Source organism: Eubalaena glacialis, chromosome 6 (assembly GCF_028564815.1).
Source record: "Eubalaena glacialis isolate mEubGla1 chromosome 6, mEubGla1.1.hap2.+ XY, whole genome shotgun sequence".
Taxonomy (NCBI): Eukaryota; Metazoa; Chordata; class Mammalia; order Artiodactyla; family Balaenidae; genus Eubalaena; species Eubalaena glacialis.
In genome coordinates this window covers 141735898-141749285 of record NC_083721.1, presented here as the reverse complement: position 1 = coordinate 141749285, position 13388 = coordinate 141735898, and the positions used below count along the sequence as shown (strand labels likewise).

Genomic DNA, 13388 nt, shown 5'->3' with positions numbered 1-13388 from the left:
ATTGTTATACCTTCCTCTTGGATCGATCCCTTGATCATTATATAGTGTCCTTCTTTGTCTCTTGTAATAGTCTTTATTTTAAAGTCTATTTTGTCTGATATGAGAATTGCTACTCCAGCTTTCTTTTGATTTCCATTTGCATGGAATATCTTTTTCCATCCCCTCACTTTCAGTCTGTATGTGTCTCTAGGTCTGAAGTGGGTCTCTTGTAGACAGCATATATATGGGTCTTGTTTTTGTATCCATTCAGCCAGTCTGTGTCTTTTGGTGGGAGCATTTAATCCATTTACATTTAAGGTAATTATTGATATGTATGTTCCTATTCCCATTTTCTTAAATGTTTTGGGTTTGTTATTGTAGGTGTTTTCCTTCTCTTGTGTTTCTTGCCTAGAGAAGTTCCTTTAGCATTTGTTGTAAAGCTGGTTTGGTGGTGCTGAACTCTCTCAGCTTTTGCTTGTTTGTAAAGTTTTTAATTTCTCCATCAAATCTGAATGAGATCCTTGCTGGGTAGATTAATCTTGGTTGTAGGTTTTTCTCCTTCATCACTTTAAGTATATCCTGCCACTCCCTTCTGGCTTGCAGAGTTTCTGCTGATAGATCAGCTGTTAACCTGAAGGGGATTCCCTTGTGTGTTATTTGTTGTTTTTCCCTTGCTGCTTTTAATATGTTTTCTTTATATTTAATTTTTGAGAGTTTTATTAATATGTGTCTTGGCGTGTTTCTCCTTGGATTTATCCTGTATGGGACTCTCTGTGCTTCCAGGACTTGATTAACTATTTCCTTTCCCATATTAGGGAAGTTTTCAACTATAATCTCTTCAAATATTTTCTCAGTCCCTTTCTTTTTCTCTTCTTCTTCTGGGACCCCTATAATTCCAATGTTGGTGCGTTTAATGTTGTCCCAGAGGTCTCTGAGACTGTCCTCAGTTCTTTTCATTCTTTTTTCTTTATCCTGCTCTGCAGTAGTTATTTCCACCATTTTATCTTTCAGGTCACTTATCCGTTCTTTTGCCTCAGTTATTCTGCTATTGATCCCATCTAGAGTATTTTTAATTTCATTTATTGTGCTTTTCATCGTTGCTTGGTTCCTCTTTAGTTCTTCTACATCCTTGTTAAATGTTTCTTGCATTTTGTCTATTCTATTTCCAAGATTTTGGATCATCCTTACTATCATTATTCTGAATTCTTTTTCAGGTAGACTACCTATTTCCTCTTCATTTGTTAGGTCTGGTGTGTTTTGACCCTGCTCCTTCATCTGCTGTGTGTTTTTCTGTCTTCTCATTTTGCTTATCTTACTGTGTTTGGGGTCTCCTTTTCACAGGCTGCAGGTTCGTAGTTCCCGTTGTTTTTGGTATCTGTCTCCAGTGGCTAAGGTTGGTTCAGTGGGTTGTGTAGGCTTCCTGGTGGAGGGAACTAGTGCCTGTGTTCTGTTGGATGAGGCAGGATCTTGTCTTTCTGGTGGGCATGTCCACATCTGGTTGTGTATTTTGGGGTGTTTGTGGCCTTATTATGATTTTAGGCAGCCTCTCTGCTAATGGATGGGGCTGTGTTCCTCTTTTGCTAGTTGTTTGGCATAGGGTGTCCAGCACTGTAGCTTGCTGGTCGTTGAGTGAAGCTGGGTTTTGATGTTGAGATGGAGATCTCTAAGAGATTTTCGCCGTTTGGTATTACGTGGAGCTGGGAGGTCTATTGTGGACCAGTGTCCTGAAGTTGGCTCTCCGACCTCAGAGGCATAGCCCTGATGCCTGGCTGGAGCACCAAGAGCCTTTCATCCACACGGTTCAGAGTAAAAGGGAGAAAAAATAGAAAGAAAGAAAGAAAGAAAGAGGATAAAATATAGTGAAGTAAAATAAAGCTATTATAAAGCAAAGCTATACAGACAAAATCTCACCCAGAAGCATATACATATACACTCAAAAAAAAAAAAGGAAAAGGGGAAAAATTAGTATATCCTGCTCCCAAAGTCCACCTCCTGAATTTGGGATGATTCGTTGTCTATTCAGGTATTCAACAGATGCAGGCACATCAAGTTGTTTGTGAAGTTTTAATCCGCTGCTTCTGAGGCTGCTGGGAGAGATTTCCCTTTCTCTTCTTTGTTCGCACAGCTTCCGGGGTTCAGCTTTGGATTTGGAGCCGCCTCTGCTTGTAGGTCGCCTGAGGGCGTCTGTTCCCCGCCCAAACAGAATGGGGTTAAAGGGGCAGCTGCTTCGGGGGCTCTGGCTCACTCAAGCGGGGGGAGGGAGGGATACGGATGCGGGGCGAGCCTGCGGCGGCAGAAGCCGGCGTGACGTTGCACCAGCCCGAGGCGCGCCGTGCGTTCTCCTGGGGAAGTTGTCCCCTGATCATGGGAGCCTGGCCGTGGCGGGCTGCACCGGCTCCCAGGAGCGGCGGTGTGGAGAGTGACCTGTGCTCGCACACAGGCTTTTTGGTGGCGGCAGCAGCAGCCTTAACGTCTCATGCCCGTCTCTGGGGTCCGCGGTGATAGCCGCGGCTCGCCCCCGTCTCTGGGGTCCGCCTTGATAACCACGGCTCGCCCCCGTCTCTGGGGTCCGCGCTGATAGCCACGGCTCGCGCCCGTCTCTGGAGCTCGTTTAGGCGGGGCTCTGAATCTCCTCTCCTTGCGCGCCGCGAAACAAAGGGGCAAGAAAAAGTCTCTTGCCTCTTCGGCAGCTGCAGACTTTTTCCCGGACTCCCTCCCGGCTAGCTGTGGTGCACTAACCCCTTCAGGCTGTGTTCACGCCGCCAACCCCAGTCCTCTCCCTGCGATCCGACCGAAGCCCGAGCCTCAGCTCCCAGTCCCCACCCGCCCCGGCGGGTGAGCAGACAAGCCTCTCGGGCTGGTGAGTGCTGCTTGGCGCTGAGCTTCTGTGCGGGAGTCTCTCCGCTTTGCCCTCCGCACCCCTGTGGCTGCGCTCTCCTCTGTGACTCCGAAGCTTCCCTCCTCTGCCACCCGCTGTCTCTGCCCACTAAGGGGCTTCCTAGAGTGTGGAAACCTTTCCTCCTTCACAGCTCCCTCCCACTGGTGCAGGTCCTGTCCCTATTCTTTTGTCTCTGTTATTTCTTTTTTCTTTTGCCCTACCCAAGTACGTGGGGAGTTTCTTGCCTTTTGGGAGGTCTGACGTTTTCTGCCAGCGTTCAGTGGGTGTTCTGTAGGAGCAGTTCCACGTGTAGATGTATTTCTCATGTATCTGTGGGAAGGAAGGTGATCTCCGCGTCTTACTCTTCCGCCATCTTCTTCTCCCCCTGTCTCTGTTTTTTTTGTTTTTCTTTTACCCCACCCAGGTACATGAGGAGTTTCTTACCTTTTGGGAAGTCTGAGGTCCTCTGCCAGCATTCAGTAGGTGTGCTGCAGGAGTTGTTCCACATGTAGATGTATTTCTGATGTATTTGTGGGGAGGAAGGTGATCTCCACGTCTTATTCCTCTGCCATCTTGAATGTCTCTCCAAAGAATGGTTTTTAAAATGTGGTTCCTTGGACCAGCTCAGCATGCAAATTCTCAGGTCCCACCCCAGACCTACTGAATCATAACCTCTGGAGGTGGGCTTCAGAAGCTGGGTTTTGACAGGTCTTCTGGGTGATTCTAATGCAATGCTCAAATCTGAGAGCCCCGGCATAGAACATTAGTGGTGGCATCTTTCCAGTTTATTGTTGAGTGGTCCACAGAGGAAGAACAGAAACCTTGGACACTGGTATACAAAGCACTGTTGGTCAAATTAAATGCAGTTAAAGAGGTTTATGGTTGAAGATGGAGAAACTCTGCCCAGGTCCCCTTTTCTATCCCTCCCTCTTAGTTCAGGCATTTCAGAAAAGCAAGGTCGCCATTAGACTCATCATACCTTAAGAGCTCATACAGCTTGCCTTGTGAACACCAAGGCAGGCTTAACCAAGTCCTCTGCATGCCAAACGTAGGCTTTTGAGGCCTTGGATGGGTTCTGTTTGGGGTGCCTAATACCTCTCCTGTGCCCTTACACATGCTGTCCTTCTGCCTGGAACCCCCTTTCTCCTCTTGCTCACTTACAAATTTCTCCTCATCCTTTGAGTCCCAACTCCAACGTCATCTGCTCTGTGAAGCCTTCAACCAAGTGCAGAGAGGTGTTCCCCACTGTGCTCCTCAGGACCTTGTGTAGATTTCAATATTATTTTGCTCACCCCATGATACTGCAGCATATCCATCTCTTTCTCTCCACGAGAGCTCCACGTCCTCTGAGGAAAAGAAATATTTCATTAATCTGTTATTTCTAGTGCCTGACATATTGTCTGGCAAGCAGTAGACACCCAATAAAAAGTTGCAAGAGTATTGCAATGTTTTATTCCTCCCTTCTCTCTCTCTCTGAATTATTGTAATTCTGCTGAATATTTGCAAGTTGCTGACCTCAAGACCCTCTGCCCCATAATGTATTGTGTGTATTTATTAATAACTATGACATTCTCTTATGTGACTGTAATACAATGACTGAAATCAGGAAATTTAACATTGATACAGAATAATTATATAATATTCAGTCCATATTAAAATTTTACCTATTGTCTTAATGTCTTTTATAGCATTTTTTCCCAATCCAAGATCATGCACTGCCTTGAGCTGTCATGTCTTGTTAGAGTGTTTGTCTCAGTTCTTCAGTTTTTCTTTGTTTTTCATGAAATTCATATTTTTGAGGAGCACAGGCCTGTTGTTTTTTAGACTGTCCCCAAGTTTTGGTTTATATGATTGTTTCCTCATTATTAGATTTAGGTCATGGATTTTGAGGAGGACTACCATATAAGTGATGTTGAGTTTTCTCATGCATAACATCAGGAGGTATATGGTTTTAGTTTATCCTATTATTGTTGATATTAATTTTGATCACTTGATTAAGCTGTGTCCATCATTTCTCCATTGTACTTTTCTTGCCTTTTGTAATTTATAAGTAATTTTTGAGGAGATACTTTGAAACAATGTTAAAACCCTGTTTCCCAACACACTTTTACCCAATGGTGTTAAAATCTCTGGGTGATTCTTCCCTGAATCAATTGTTACTATGGTGGCTGCAAAGTAATTTAACTGAACGAATTAATCTTAAAAAAAAAGATCTTTCAGATAACTATTTGAGCAACATAGTTTGAGAGAAGTCTCTCTCTACCCACTAGAATTATTTCTAATAGTAAATAGTAAAGAATCGGTATCCTGGGACTTCCCTGGTGGTCCAGTGGTTAAGACTCTGTGCTTCCACTGCAGGGGGCATGGTTTCGATCCCTGGTCAGGGAACTAAGATCCTGAATGCTGTGTGGTGTAGCCAAAACAAAATTTTTTTAATTAAAAAAAAATCGGTATCCTATGAGATCCCTACCTATTTTACAATTCATTTAATAACTTCATTTTTTTCCCTCCATGATGAGCCCTATACATGTTTAAATTCAACCCCCCTTCTACAGCTTAAATTAGATTTAAACATCCTCATGAAATAGTATATGTAATGTAGATACTAAGTCAATCTACAGACCTTTTTCTCTTCATTGATATAGGACACACATGCACAGCTGTAAAATGTTTATAAACTTTTGACTTTCCCACTAGATTTCCATAAACAGCTCTAGTGCTTTATTTACAACTAAAAATACTTCTCATTTCTTTCTTTTTTTTTAATATCTTTATTGGAGTATAATTGCTTTACAATGGTGTGTTAGTTTCTGCTTTATAACAAGGTGAATCAGTTATACATATACATATATCCCCATATCTCTTCCCTCTTGCATCTCCCTCTCTCCCACCCTCCCTATCCCACCCCTCTAGGTGGTCACAAAGCACCGAGCTGATCTCCCTGTGCTGTGTAGCTGCTTCCCACTAGCTATCTATTTTACATTTGGTAGTATATATAAGTCCATGCCACTCTCTCACTTCGTCCCAGCATACCCTCCCCCCTCCCCATGTTCTCAAGTCCATTCTGTAGTAGGTCTGTGACTTCTCATTTCTTATGACTAATTGCATTAATACTAATAATTAGGACATAATGAAATATGAAAATGTAGGTACACTACTTGAAGGTTTTATATTTCATCTAACTTTATTACCTAAGAGTTTAAAAAATTGAAGTATGGTATCATTGTAATAATAGCAATTGTAATCATTATGTATGAATTTATTTTGAATCATTATTCCTGGCTCTTTCAAACTCTTACTCTCTTTTTTTTTCAGATATAATTTTTCTTGCAACAAGATGTGAATATTTTAATTTAAAATTAATAAATCACAATTCTGTATTGCTTTTAAGATTAAGATTATTCAAAAATGACACATTTCAGGATTAACCCAAGTACATTTCTATTACAAGTTAGTTTATCCAAGTAGGCAAAGAATAAACCACACTGTAGCTCCTTAACCTAAGAGTCAGGTTTTAATGACAAAGTCCATTGCCAGCAATGGACATGCACGTAACCATCAAAGAAGTTGTAAATACAAATCCCAAACTGCTTGTATAAACTGAAAAGACCTTTGTTGAGTCACAGGCATAAAAATGGGGCATTGGCACTGCATTCAGTGAATATGGCCTTTATGACTTATGTATGGACGTGCCTTCTAGAGTGGTCATGAGGATCACAGTCTTATATCATGTAGTTGGTTTTCTATTTCATTGTTAGCATCTTCTTTATCATAATCCATCCAGACAACTATTTACAAAGAATGTTCAAATATGGAACTCAAGAGACACTGTATCTTTCCACCAGAAATAAACCAGCTTATTTCTGTAAAGTAATTTAGTAATAGCTGTAGAAGGCCAATATAATCCAGAGAAAAATGAAATCAAGAATCAAATTGAAAACAGAGACCATTAAGTGCTCTAGATACAAGTTTCACTAATTATCTTATTTTTGTGAAAATCTTCCCGCATTACCAATTTAAAAAAAAACAAAAAACCCACCAGCCATTTCTATCCTTATACCTGTATCTTAACACAGATATGATGGGAATGATAGGAAATAAAACTCTATTAAGTTCTCCTAATGTACTCCAAAACATCAAAATTATTTTTATTCATGATTTGTACTATTGCAGGATGGCAAGTATGTGTGAAGTCAATTAGGAGCGAATGGTGGGAACAAAAAGCCAGAACCAAAGCACAGATTTTTCTCTTTCATGTGGCCCTTGGCATGTCAGAAGGGACAATACTGCCTCCAAAAGCCAAACAATTAAAATGATGAGAGAAGAAGAGGAGAGGAGGGGAAGGGAGAAGAGAGGGCACTCTAATAATTAATCCTACAGGTCACAGACCTTTTTAAAATCTTTAAAACGTAAAATGTATTGTTATCAACAAGCACGTTTCATTATTCTTTCTTTCTCCAGTTTTTTTTTTTTTAATAATACTACTTTTAAATTTATTTATTTATAGCTGTGTTGGGTCTTCGTTTCTGTGCGAGGGCTTTCTCTAGTTGTGGCAAGCAGGGACCACTCTTCATCGCGGTGCGCGGGCCTCTCACTATCGCGGCCTCTCTTGTTGCAGAGCACAGGCTCCAGACACGCAGGCTCAGTAATTGTGGCTCACGGGCCCAGTTGCTCCGTGGCATGTGGGATCTTCCCAGACCAGGGCTCGAACCCGTGTCCCCTGCATTGGCAGGCAGACTCTCAACCACTGCGCCACCAAGGAAGCCCCCTTTCTCTAGTTTTATACATGAATATTATTTACTTATTTGAAAAAAATCTAAAGTAACTCAACATCTCAAATGACCCATGAATTTACCAAGAAGTACTTTGTCACTTAAGTTCTCACAGACAGTAAAAATGTTGGTAACGGGGGAGAAAGGGTCCTTCCTTTCCGTTTGGCAGCAGCCATCAGGTGAGCCAAGATGGGTGCTTACAAGTACATCCAGGAGCTGTGGAGGAAGAAGCAGTCGGACGTGATGCGCTTTCTGCTCAGGGTGCGCTGCTGGCAGTACCGCCAGCTCTCCGTGCTGCACCGGGCCCCGCGCCCCACTCGGCCCGACAAGGCGCGCAGGCTGGGCTACAAGGCCAAGCAAGGTTCTGTGATATATCGGGTTCGCGGGCGCCGCGGTGGCCGCAAACGCCTGGTCCCGAAGGGCGCCACCCACTGCAAGCCCGTCCACCATGGCGTTAACCAGCTCAAGCTTGCCCGGAGCCTTCAGTCTGTTGCTGAGGAGTGAGCTGGACGCCACTGTGGGGCCCTGAGGGTCCTGAATTCTTACTGGGTGGGTGAAGATTCTACATACAAATTTTTTGAGGTTATCCTCATTGATCCCTTCCATAAAGCTATCAGAAGAAACCCTGACACCCAGTGGATCACCGAACCAGTCCACAAGCACAGGGAGATGCGGGGGCTGACATCTGTAGGCAGGAAGAGCCGCGGCCTCGGCAAGGGCCACAAGTTCCACCACACGATCAATCGGTGGTTCTCGCCGCGCAGCCTGGGGAAGGCGCAATACTCTCCAGCTCCACCGCTACCGCTAATATAAGTAATGTTTGTAAAATTCTTACCTAATAAACAGTTTAGGACATCCATGTCTGCTTAAAAGTGTTTTTTAATCTGTCTGTTAAAACTAGTTGTCTGCAGATTGTTTCATTGAATGCATTGTCAAATTCTGAAAGTTAAAGTGCAATAATGTTTGAAGATTTTAAGTGATGGTGTATCTTGTTTCTAATAAGGGAAATGCCTTTGTTTTTGCTTTATTAGGCAGTTGATATGTCCGTGTTTAAAATGTTGTCTGGTAACAATAGGTGTAAAATTCTGTAAAGGAGGAGCGCAGAAACTAGCCGTGTAGATCTGTTGGTGCATGTGATGAAACCTACAGCTTTATTGGGGTGATGCAATGCTCTGCTTGTTTACTCTAAAGTGGCTGTTTTATGGAGTTTGGCAAGGACAAACTTTAAATTGGGTTTTCCTTGGAAATGTGAAGGATGTCGTGATCCTTTATCATGATCATAATGCCGAAAAATAAAGTTGAATAGGGGCCACATTTTTAGACTTAATCGCTATTCCATATATGTAACTGCTGCTTCCAAAAGGCGGAAAGTAAAGGAATGCCACCATTTTTTAAGAGAATTGAATAAACCTGTTGCAAGATGTTTCTCTTACAAATTGAAACAAATCCTGGTTAGCCTAAATTAAACTGCCTTGGCCTCGATGGTACCACTGAAGTTCACATAAAAGGTGGGAGCTCCTGGTTCAATCCCGTGACTCTGATCTGTAGAATACTTAACTTCATGCAAAATAGTCATGGTATTTGCACTAGTGTATATTGAAACTGATGGAAATTGAACATTAGGTAAATGAGAAGGGAGTTTTTAACCCTAAGGTTTGTAAGCTAGTGATGCTAGGATTGGGAAATTGGTGTTCATCAGGTCCCTTTCAAGTGTGGGAGGATAGAAGGGGCTTGGATCAAAATTGTAAATGTTTTATTTGTAGTATTAGTTTGTGACCCATTATGAAATCTAAACCATCTTGGGGAAAATAGGGTTGGTTTTATTTAAAAGTAACATTGCTAAGTCTAATCAGTGTTATCTTGGCTCACCACTTCATCCACTCCCATAAGGCTACTAAGAAGAGTCGTGTAGTTGGTGTCAATACAAGTTCAATTGGTTTCTGATTTTATGTGTGATCTACAGTTATTTTTCTCATCCCTGCTCGAACTACCCACAAGAGCCTCACCATTCCACAGACGTGCCAGGCCACCCACCGGTTGTGGTCGGGCGTACCACCACATTCTGCTTGCATCATGACTTCCCCTAGACTAAGCTTCTGTTTCCCAGGGTGGAGTTGAGTGTGTAGGAAATATGGAAGAGGAGTTGCCCCAGTTCTTTCCAGTTCTTGGTTTGCTATCTTAATAGGTAGTTTAATTTTGAAATCTAATGCTGGTTTTCTTGCAAACCAATTTTCCTTGTATTTTCTTCAAGGGTCTTTTAAAAGACCCACTTAAATGATTTCCAGAAAACATGTAGCAGGCTCGCAAAACCTTTTGAGACCGAAATTCCTTCCCACTCAGAAAATGTTAAACCATATTACTTTGTGTGTAGAGGTGGTTCAACTATATATAATGATAGAATAAACGTCTATTAAACTAAAAAAAAAAAAGTGTTGGTAATGGGTTGGGAACAATGTTTATAACAAATCTCTACAGTTTACTGGTCAGAAGCTGCATCTCTAAGTAACTGACATTTCTCTTTCATGAATATAAACTTATCTAATTATTTTAGAGCTCACCAAGGTTCAAGCCTCTCACTTTGTCTCTGCTAGTTCCAAATATTTTTTACCTTTAAATGGAAAAAAAAGTTAACTTTTAAATTCTGAAAATTCAATGGTTATTATATTATTTACCATGGGAAGGGGGTGAGGAGTAGGGTGAGAAAGGGTTAATTAAAAAACAAACAAACTAGCTAAAATTACAACATATACAGAAACTTACTTCCAAAATGAAGGGGAAAAAAGAGGGAAGGGGAAAGTAGTGGCACAAACCAAAGTCCTGAAGCCAAATCTGAAGAGGACATAGAAAGAAAAATGAAACTGTAAGAAAGTATAGTCAATGGGACTCTTTTTCTGTTTCAATGATTTAGTTATAAATATAGATTATTAGTCTTCTCTCTATACATGTAACAAATGCCAAACAACTCACTATTATGAAATTTTAAAAATTGACTCTTTCATATTTGATAAAAAAGGTAAAAATCACATACTTTTCTTCCCTTCCTTCAGTTCAAATTCTGAACTGAAATGTTACATGTAACAATAGCTGGTTCTAACTTCTATACAAAGTTAAACCATATTGAACTCCTTTGCCAGTATAAGGAGCTATGTAATTTCTATCACACTTGCCTCCAATTTAGGCATAAGAAACATTTCTCAAAGCAGCTCAAAAAGAGCAAGTCAGGGGAAAGAAAGTTATGAAGAAGAGAGAAAAGAAGACTAGCAGATAAAACAAATACTCTGAAAAACTCAAATCTGCCATTCAAGTACTGAAAATACCCCAAAAGGGACAATGAATGGGATCTATTATAATGAAGTCAGCAAAATAAAGTGCAAATCTCAAGCATGATAAATGGCCCTGATGGGCTTTCTGCTGAAAGACATAAGGCTAGTGATTCAGTCCACAATTCCTTTTGGACCCTAAAGAAGGGGTTCAATAGAAAGTTGTCATTCTGTTTTGCAATTTTTTCTTGGTTGTCTTCAGGAAGTAGTAGCTTGTTTCTTCCCTCCATGTTATGCAGACCATTTCTTTAAACCCCAAAAGAATAATAATTTTCATATAGTAAAAGACTTCTTTTAGAAAATGGAAAAAAGAATATGAGGCCACGGCAATGATGTTAACGGTTACTCTTCAATGCTTCTTTAGCTGCCATGATCAGTGGTGTCAAGCTTGTTAATGGTTTGGCCAGTTTCAGGAAGAGATACTGTAACAATTCTCTGGCTGAACTCCTTTTCTCCACATCCATCTCCAAACATCGATTTAAGAAATCCCAAAATATTGGGGAAAGTTTCTCTGGGTTTTGAAGTTCTGGGGTCCCATTAGTCGCTATCAGGTACAAGGCCCTCAAAGGATTTTCACTGAGTTATGGAGGCTCTCCTTCTACCATCTCAATAGCCATAATACCCAGAGACCAGATGTCTACTTTAGGGCCATAAGCTTTCCGTGTAACCACCTCTGGTGCCATACAGTATGGTGTATAGTACAACATATAGTATACACCATACAGTATGGTGTTCCAACAATAGTACTTCGCTTGCTCTACTCAGTAGTGATCTGGGCACAGAAACCAAAGTCAGTAAGTTTAACAGATCCTTCCATGCCCAAAAGCACATTGTCACTTTTGATGTCTCTATGGATCACTTGATTAGCACGTAAAAACTCCAATGCCTGTGAACACTCTCTGCATACAGCAGCAATCTGTGCTTCATCCATTCAGGTCTCTGTTACAACATCAGTAAGGGATCCCCCAGCAAGGTACTCCATTACCACAAACAATTCGTCTCCCACCAGGTAACTGTCTAAGAAGTTAACTATGTTGGGATTGTTTAATTCTTTCATCACCAGAATCTCATTAATGATCAATTCCTTCTTTGGCTGTTTCTGTAAATTAATTTGCTGAATAGCAACCTCTTGTCCCAATGCCATATCAGTAGCAGTGAAAACTGTGCCAGAAGCCCCTTGCCCAATTTTTTCATATCTTGTATACTTTTTCTTAGGGTCACCTATGCTTACAATAGTTCTTAATTTCTCCATAATCTCTTCATCTGTCATTTTGGCCTTCTTTGTCTGTCCGTCTGAAGTCTTGGCACCACTGTCAACATTAGAATCACCAACTGGTGCAGGAATAGGATCAGTTACAGACCGTGTATAAATTGATTTTGTATGATCTGGTCATGGGGCAATAACAGGAGGAGGAGTCTCTTCATCATCATCGTCTTCTTCTGTTACTACTGCTGTTTCTGAACCCTTGATATTCAGTGCTGGTGTTCCAGACGGGAAGCCATCTTTCTCAGGAGGAGTAAAGCTCAGATATTTCTGCTTCACTGTGTTGGAGTCATAGAACTTTAAGACATCCAGCACAGCCCGAGGATTCTTCTTTTGCTCTAGTTTTGTGATGTTGGAGGTCTGTAATAATCGAGCCCACTGTTCTGGCATGCCAGTGAATTCTCCAGTAACAGCATCAAAGGCAACATGGATGGTGTGCTCAAAATCATATGGAGGAGAAATTTCTGGCCTTTCCTTCTCTTTCTTCTTACTTCCTTTCTCTGTGCTTGAGAATATAGAGATGATTTTATTCCTGGGTTTTTTTTTCCTCTGGAGCAGAGGTCAAATGTTTCAAACTGTGATTGGCTGACACAGGGTCTTTGCCTCCAGTGCTAAAAATGGTACTGCTCATTTGCACGGGGGGGCGCTGGAGGCTTGTCTTCCAGTTCTCCGTTATCAGACATGATTCAGAATTATGACATGGCCCCTGGCGAGGAAAGGTCTCTGCCCCAGCGAGGAGCCTCCGGCCGAGCTCCCTGAGGGCTCAGGAGCCGCCCCCAAACTCTCACTCTCTTTACCCTCACGCTGTCCTTAATCCATTAGAACCATCTATTCTTTAAGTTTCACACTTTCATTTATTTGCCATTAGATGAAAGTTTGTTGGGGAATGGAAAACTTATTCTTAAAGTATCTTCTTTCAAATTACTTGCAAGCCTCCTTAAGGAGGCGTTAATGGGAGGTTGATGTAGAAACTGAGGAACAGAGAATCCAATTATATCACATCATTTTTTGGAAAGTCGCTGGATTAATGCCCTGGGGAAGGTTTGTAATATAATGGGCAATATCATAGGTGTCCCAAATCAGTGCCAAGCTCCCTAGAGTCATCACCAACCTTGAGAGTTGAACTGGCTTGCTCAAGTACATGGAGCCAAAGGTCAAGCTGAAACCAGAATCAA

General features: G+C 41.6%; 2 pseudogenes; one reads left to right on the top strand and one right to left on the bottom strand.

The window, feature by feature from the left end:
* Positions 1–7779: 7779 nt before the first annotated feature.
* On the top strand, positions 7780–8488 carry LOC133093715 (large ribosomal subunit protein eL15-like; annotated as a pseudogene).
* Positions 8489–11284: 2796 nt separating this feature from the next.
* On the bottom strand, positions 11285–12896 carry LOC133093714 (serine/threonine-protein kinase PAK 2-like; annotated as a pseudogene).
* Positions 12897–13388: the final 492 nt, after the last annotated feature.